Source organism: Mesoplodon mirus (genome assembly GCF_964341445.2).
Source record: "Mesoplodon mirus genome assembly, contig: HAP1_SCAFFOLD_196, whole genome shotgun sequence".
In the NCBI taxonomy this organism is placed as follows: domain Eukaryota; kingdom Metazoa; phylum Chordata; class Mammalia; order Artiodactyla; family Ziphiidae; genus Mesoplodon; species Mesoplodon mirus.
The window spans coordinates 700,363-708,903 of NW_028295695.1; positions in this window are offsets into that span (position 1 = coordinate 700,363).

The window sequence follows — 8,541 nt, forward strand, 5'->3', positions numbered from 1 at the left end:
GGAGCATTGGGCTGAAAATATTCATGAAGTATTGTGATGACAGGGGACATGGAGAATTGTGATGACATAGGTCATGGAGAATTTTGATTTCATTGTGCTGACAATAGCTGGAAGCATTATAATGATGGTCATGATGCATTGTGATGACAGGGTTCATGGAGCATTGAGACGAAAAGGGGCATGGAGCATTGTGATTACAGGGGTCTTGAGCATTGTGATGACAAAGGCATGGAGCATTGTGATGAGAAATCCATGGAACATTCTGATGACGTGTCATGGAGCTTTGTGATGACAAGAGCATGGAGCATTGTGATTACAGGGTTCTTGGATCATTGTGATGACAAGTGTCATGGAGCCTTGTGATTACAAGTCCGTGGAACATTGTGATGGCAGGCGTCATGGAGCATTGTGATGAGAAGGGCATGGAGCATTGTGATTACATGGGCACGGAACACTGTGATACATAGGTCATGCAGGATTTTAATGACTATGGCATGGAGCATTGTGATGAGAAATGCATCGAGCATTGTGATGACAAGTGTCACGGAGCTTTCTGATGACAAGGGCATGGAGCAATGTGATGAGAGGGTTCATGGAGCACTGTGATGACAATGACATGGAGCATTGTGATGCCATGTGTCATGGAGCTTTGTGATGACAAATCATGGAGCATTTTGATGACAAGGGAATGGTGCATTGTGATGACAATGTTTATGGAGCATTGTGATGACAAGATTGTGGAGCCCTGTGATGACAAGCGCATGGTGCATTGTGATGACATGTGTCATGGAGCATTGTGCTGACAAGCGCATGGAACATTGTGAGGACAAGGGTCATGGAGCATTGTGCTGAGAAAGGCATAGAGCATTGTGGTGACAAGGGTCAAAGAGAATTGTGATGAAAAGTTCATGGAGCATTGTGGTTAAAAAGGTCACAGAGACTGTTGATGACGAGGTCATGGACCATTGTGATGACAAAGGTCATGAAGCATTATGATGACTGGAGTCACGGAGCACTGTGATGACAGGGGTCATGGAGCATTGTGATGAAAAGGGGCATGGAGCATTGTGATGACAAGGGCATGTATCATTGGTCTCATAATTTTCATGGATTATTGCGATGACTGTTGGAATGGTGCATTGTGGTGACAAGGGCATGGAGCATTGTGATAAAGAGGTCATGCTGTATTGTGAAGACTGGTGTCATGGAGCATTGTGATGACAGTGTTCATGCAGCATAGTGATGACTAGGGAATGGAGCATAGTGATGACAAGAGTCCCGGATCATTGTGTTGTCAGGTGTCATGAAGTGTTGTGATGACAGTTCTCATGGTGCATTGTGATGATATTGGTCATGGAGCATTGTGATGAGAAGGTTATGGAGCATTGTGATGATAATATTCATGGAGTATTGTGATGACAATGGTCATAGAGCATTGTGATGACAAGGGAATGGAGCATGGTGATGACAAGGTCATGTAGCATTGTGATGAGAAGTCCTTGGAGGCTTGTGATGAAAATTTCATGGAGCATTCTGATGAAAAGTGGCATGGATCATTGTGATTACAGTGGTTTTGGAGCATTGTGATGACAAGGGCATGGAGCATTGTCAGAGACGGCCATGCAGCATTCTGATGACATGGGTCATGGAGCTTTGTGATGACAAGGGATTGGAGCATTGTGATTACAGGTGTCTTGGAGCATTGTGATGAAAAGGGCACGGATCATTGTGATGAAAAAGTCATGGAGACTTGTCATGACAGGGTTAATGGAGCATACTGAAGACAAGGGTCAGGGAGCATTGTGATGACAAGTGTATTGAGCATTGTGATGACAAAGGTCATGGAGCATTGTGATGAGAAGACCATGGATAATTGTCATGATGAGCGTCATGGTGTGTTGTGATGATAAGTGTTATGGAACATTGTGATCACAAGGGTTTTGAGCATTATGATGACAGAGGTCATGGAGAATATTGATTTCATTGTGATGACAATAGCCTGAAGCATTATGATGATGGGCATGGTGCACTGTGATGACAGGGATCATGCAGCATTGAGATGAAAAGGGGCATGGAACATTGTGTTTACAGTGGTCGTGGAGCATTGTGATGACAAGGGCTTGGAGTATTGGTCTAATAAGTTTCATGGATTATTGCGATGACAGTTGGAATGGCGCATTGTGCTGACAAGGGCATGGAGAATTGTGATGACCAGGTCATGCAGTATTGTGAAGACAGGTGTCAGGGAGCATTGTGATGACATATGTAATGGCCCAATGTGATGACGATGGCATGGATCATTGTGATGCCAAGTGTCATGGAGGATTCTGATGACAAATTTAATAGAGCATTGTGATGACAATGGCTTGGAGCATTGCGATGACAAGGGTCAGGGAGCATTGTGCTGACAAGTGCATGGAGAATTGTGATGACAAGGGTCATGGAGCATTCTGGTGACAAGCTTGTGGAGTATTTTGATGACAATGGCATGGAGCATTGTGATGAAAACGGCATGGGGCATTGTGATGAAAAATGCATGGAGACTTGTGATGACAGGTCTCATGGAGCATACTGATGAAAAGGGGCATGGAGCATTCTGATTACAGGGGTCTTGGAACTTTGTGATAACAAGGGCATGGAGCACTGTGATGACAAGGGCATGGAGCTTTGGTCTAATAAGTTTCATGGATTACTGTGATGACAGTTGGAATGGCGCATTGTGATGACAGTGGTCATGGAGCACTGTGATGATACTGCTCATGGAGCATTGTGATAAGACCGTCATGGAGCATTGGGTTGAAAATGTTCATAGAGTATTGTGATGACAGGTGTCAAGGAGCATTGTGATGACTAGGGAATGGAGCATGGTGATGACAAGGTCCTGGAGCATTGTGATGAGATGACGATGGAGACTTGTGATGACAAGTCTCATGGAGCATTCTGACGAAAAGGGGCAAGGAGCTTTGTGATTACAGGGGTCTTGGAGCACTGTGATGACAAGGGCATGGAGCATTGTGAGGAGAAGGCCATGGAACATTCTGATGGCATGCGTCATGGAGCTTTGTGATGACAAGTGCATGGAGCATTGTGATTACAGGGTTCTTGGAGCATTGTGATGACAAGGGTCATGTAGCCTTTTGATGACAAGGCTGTGGAACATTGTGATGGCAGCGGTCATGGAGCATAGTTATGACAGAAGTAATGGATGATTGTAATCAGAATGGCATTGAGCATTGGTCTGAAATGTTTCATGGATTATTGTGATGAGAGTGGGCATGGAGCATTGTGATGACAAGGGCACGGTACACTGTGATACATGGGTCATGGTGGATTGTAATGACAAGTGCGTGGAGCATTGTGATGAGAAGGGCATCGAGCATTGTGATGACAAGTGTCATGGAGCTTTGTTATGACAAGGGCATGGAGCAATGTGATGAGAGGGTTCATGGAGCATTGTGATGACAATGACATGGAGCATTATGATGCCAATGGTCATGGAGCTTTGTGATGTCAAATGTCATGGAGCATTTTGATGACAAGGGTGTGGTGCATTGTGATGAGAAGGGCAGGGAGCATTTTGATGAGAGGGTCATGCAGCAATTTGATGAAAACTGTAATGGAACGTTTTGATGACAGGGGTTATAGAACATTGTGATGCCAGGGATCATGGAGCTTTGGGATGAAAAGGGTCATGGAGCATTTTGATGATAGGGGTTATGGAAAATTTTGATGACTGGAGTCACGGAGCATTGTGATGACAGGGGTCATGGAGCATTGTGATAACAAGGGCTTGGAGCATTGTGATGACAGGGGAATGGAGCATTGGTCTGACAAGTTTCATAGATTATTGTGATGACAGTGGACATGGTGCATTGTGATGACAAGGGCATGGAGCATTTTGATGACAAGACTCCCTGATCTTTGTGTTGTCAGGTGTTATGGGTGGTTGTGATGACAGTGGTCATGGAGCATTGTGATGATATTGGTCATGGAGCATTGTGATGAGAACGTCATGGTGCATTGGGCTGAAAATATTAAAGGATTATTGTAATGACAGGGGTCATGGTGCATTGTGATGACAAGGGTCATGGATCCTTGTGATGACAAGGCCGTGGAACATTGTGATGGCAGTGGTCATGGTGAATTGTTATGACAGAGGTAATGGAGCATAGTGATGAGCAGGGCATTGAGCATTGGTTTGAAATATTTCATAGATTATTGTGATAAGAGTGGGCTGGAGCATTGTGATGACAAGGGCACGGAATAATGTGATACATGGGTCATGGAGGATTGTAATGACAAGGGCATGGAGCAATGTGATGAGAGGGTACATGGAGCATTGTGATGACAATGCCATGGAGCATTGTGAGGAAAAGGCCATGGAGCATTCTGATGACATGCCTCATGGAGCTTTTTGATGACAAGTGCATGGAGCATTGTGATTACAGGGGTTTTGGAGCATTGTGATGAAAATGGCATGGATCATTGTGATGAAAAAGGCATTGATCCTTGTCATGAGAGGGTTCAAGGAGCATACTGACGACGTGTCAGGGAGCATTGTGAAGACAAGTGTGTTGAGCACTGTGATGACAAAGATCAGGGAGCATTGTGATCAGAAGACCAAGGATAATTGTGATGATGATCGTCATGGGGTGTTGTGATGATAAATGTTATGGAACATTGTGATCACAAGGGTTTGGAGCATTATGATGACAGAGGTCATGGAGACTTTTGATTTCATTGTAATAACAATAGCCTGAAGCATTATGATGATGGGCATGGTGCATTGTGATGACAGGGTTCATGGAGCATTGAGATGAAAAGTGGCATGGAGCATTGTGATTACAGAGGTCTTGTAGCATTGTGATGACAAGCGCATAGAGCATTGTATTGACAAGATCATGGAGAATTCTGCAGACAATGGCATGGAGCACTGTGATGACAGGTGTCATGGAGCACTGTGATGACATGTGTCACGGAGCATTGTGAATACAGGGGTCATGGATCATTGTGATGACAAGGGTCATGGAGCATTGGGCTGAAAATATTCATGGAGTAATTTGATGACAGGGGTCATGGAGCATTGTGATGACAGAGGTCATGGAGAATTTTGATTTCATTGTGCTGACAATAGCCGGAAGCATTATGATGATGGGCATGATGCATTGTGATGACAGGGATCATGGAGCATTGAGATGAAAAGGGGCTTGGGGCATTTTGATTACAGGGGTCTTGGAGCATTGTGATGACAAGGGCATGGAGCATTTGAATGAGAAGGACATGGAACATTCTGATGACATGTGTCATGGTGCTTTGTGATGACAAGGGCATGGAGCATTGTGATTACAGGGGTCTTGGAGCATTGTGATGACAAGGTTCATGGAGCTTTTTGATGACAAGGCCGTGGAATATTGTGATGGCAGGGGTCAAGGAGCATTGTTATGACAGGGGTAATGGAGCATTGTGATTTGAAGTGCATGGAGAATTGTGATTACAAGTTTTATGGAGCATTGTGATGACAAATCTGTGGACCATTGGGATAAAAAGCGCGTGGCACATTGTGATGACAATGGTCATGGAGCATTTTTCTGACAAATGCATGGAGCACTGTGATGACAAGGGTCACGGAGCATTGTGATGAAAAGTTCATGAAGCATTGAGGTTAAAAATGTCACAAAGCCTTGTGATGACACGGACATGGACCATTGTGATGACAAATGTTATGAAGCATTGTGATGACTGGAGTCAAGGAGCATTGTGATGACAGGGTCATGGAGCATTGTGATGACAAGGGCATGGAGCATTGTGCTGAGAAAGGCGTAGATCATTGTGATGACAAGGGTCAAAGAGCATTGTGATGAAAAGTTCATGGAGCATTGTGGTTAAAAAGGTCACAGAGACTGTTGATGATGAGGGAATGGACCATTGTGATGACAAAGGTCATGAAGCATTGTGAAGACTGGAGTCACGCAGCATGGTGATGACAGGGGTCATGGAGCATTGTGATAACAAGGGCATGGAGCATTGTGATGACAAGGGCATGGTGCATTGGTCTAATATGTTTCATGGATTATTGCGATGACATTTGGAATGGCGCATTGTGATGACAAGGGCATGGAGCATTGTGATGACCAGCTCTTGCAGTATTGTGAAGAGAAGTGTCAGGGAGCATTGTGATGACATATGTAATGGCCCATTGTGATGAAAATGGCATGGAGCATTGTGATGCCAAGTTTCATGAAAGATTCTGATGACAAAGGTAATGGAGCATTGTGATGACAATGGCTTGGAGCATTGTGATGACAAGGGTCAGGGAGCATTGTGCTGACAAGTGCATGGAGAATTGTGATGACAAGGGTCATGGAGCATTCTGATGACAAGCTTGTGGAGTATTTTGATGACAATGGCATGGAGCATTGTGATGAAAACGGCATGCGGCAATGTGATGAAAAATCCATGCAGCCTTTTCTTGACAGGGTTCAAGGAGCATTCTAACGACAAGTGTCAGGGAGCATTGTGATGACAAGTGTATTGAGAATTGTGATGACAAACGTCATGGAGCATGGTGATGAGAAGGCCATGGATAATTGTGATGATAATCGTCATGGGGTGTTGTGATTATAAGTGTTATGGAACATTGTGATCACAAGGCTTTGGAGCATTACGATGACAGAGGTCATGGAGAATTTTGATTTCATTGTGATGACAATAGCCTGAAGCATTATGATGATGGGCATGGTGCATTGTGATGACAGAGTTCATGGAGCATTGAGATGAAAAGGGGCATGTAGCATTGTGATTACAGGGGTCTTGGAGCATTGTGGTGACAAACGCATAGAGCATTGTAATGACAAGGTCATGTAGAATTTTCCTGACAAAGGCATGGAGCATTGTGATGACAAGGGCATGGAGCATTGTGATGACAAAGTCATGGAGTATTGTGAAGACTGGTGTCAGGGAGCATGTTGATGACATATGTCATGGTTCATTTCAATGACAATGGCATGGTGCATTGTGATGCCAAATGTAATGGAGGATTGTGATGACAAATATGATGGAGCATTGTGATGACTAGGGCTTGGAGCATTATGATGACAAGGGCCTTTGAGGATTTTCATGACAATGTCGTGAAGCATTGTGATGACAAGGTCCTTGAGCATTGTGATGAGAAATCCATGGAGCCTTGTGATGACAGGTCTCATGGAGCATACTGATGAAAAGGGGCATGGAGCACTCTGATTACAGGGGTCTTGGAACATTGTGATAGCAAGGGCATGGAGCATTGTGATGACAAGTGCATGGAGCATTGGTATAATAAGTTTCATGGATTATTGTGATGACAGTTGGAATGGCGCATTGTGATGACAGTGGTCATGGAGCATTGTGATGATAGTGGTCATGGAGCATTGTGATGAGAAGGTAATGGAGAATTGGGTTGAAAATATTCATGGAGTATTGTGATGACAGGTGTCATGGAGCATTGTGATGACAAGGTCCTTGAGTATTGTGATGAGATGACGATGGAGACTTGTGATGACAAGTCTCATGGAGCATTCTGATGAAAAGGGGCATGGAGCATTGTGATTACAGGGGTCTTGGAGCATTGTGATGACAAGGGCATGGAGCATTGTGAGGAGAAAGCCATAGAACTTTCTGATGGCATGCGTCATGGAGCTTTGTGATGAAAAGTTCATGGAGCATTGTGATTACAGGGGTCTTGGAGCATTGTGATGACAAGCGTCATGGAGCCTTTTGATGACAAGGCCCTGGAACATTGTGATGGCAGGGGTCATAGAGAATTGTTATGACAGAGGTAATGGAGCATTGTGATGAGAAGGGCATTGAGCATTGGTCTGAAACGTTTCATGGATTATTGTGATGAGAGTGGGCATGGAGCATTGTGATGACAAGGGCACAGTACACTGTGATACATGGGTCATGGAGGATTGTAATGACAAGGGCATGGAGCATTGTGATGAGAAGGGCATCGAGCACTGTGATGACAAGTGTCATGGACCTTTGTGATGACAAAGGCATGGAGCAATGTGATGAGAGGGTTCATGGAGCATTGTGATGACAATGACATGGAGCATTGTGATGCCAAGGGTCATGGAGCTTTGTGATGACAAAGGTCATGGAGCATTTTGATGACAACTGTGTGGTTCATTGTGATGAGAAGGGCAGGGAGCATTTTTATGACAGGGTCATGCAGCAATTTGAAGAAAAGTGTAATGGAACATTTTGATGACAGGGGTTATAGAACATTGTGATGCCAGGGATCATGAAGCTTTGGGATGAAAAGGGTCATGGAGCATTTTGATGACAGGGGTTATGGAACATTGTGATGTCAGGGATCAAGGAACATTGTGCTGATAAGGGGATGTAGCATTGTGATGACAGGGGTCATGGAATATTGTGATAACAGGGGTGAGGGAGGATTGTGATGACTAGTGATGGAACATTGTGATATCTCATGTGAGAGAGCATTTGGATGAGAAGTGCATGGAGCATTGTGATTACAAGTTTTATGGAGCATAGCGA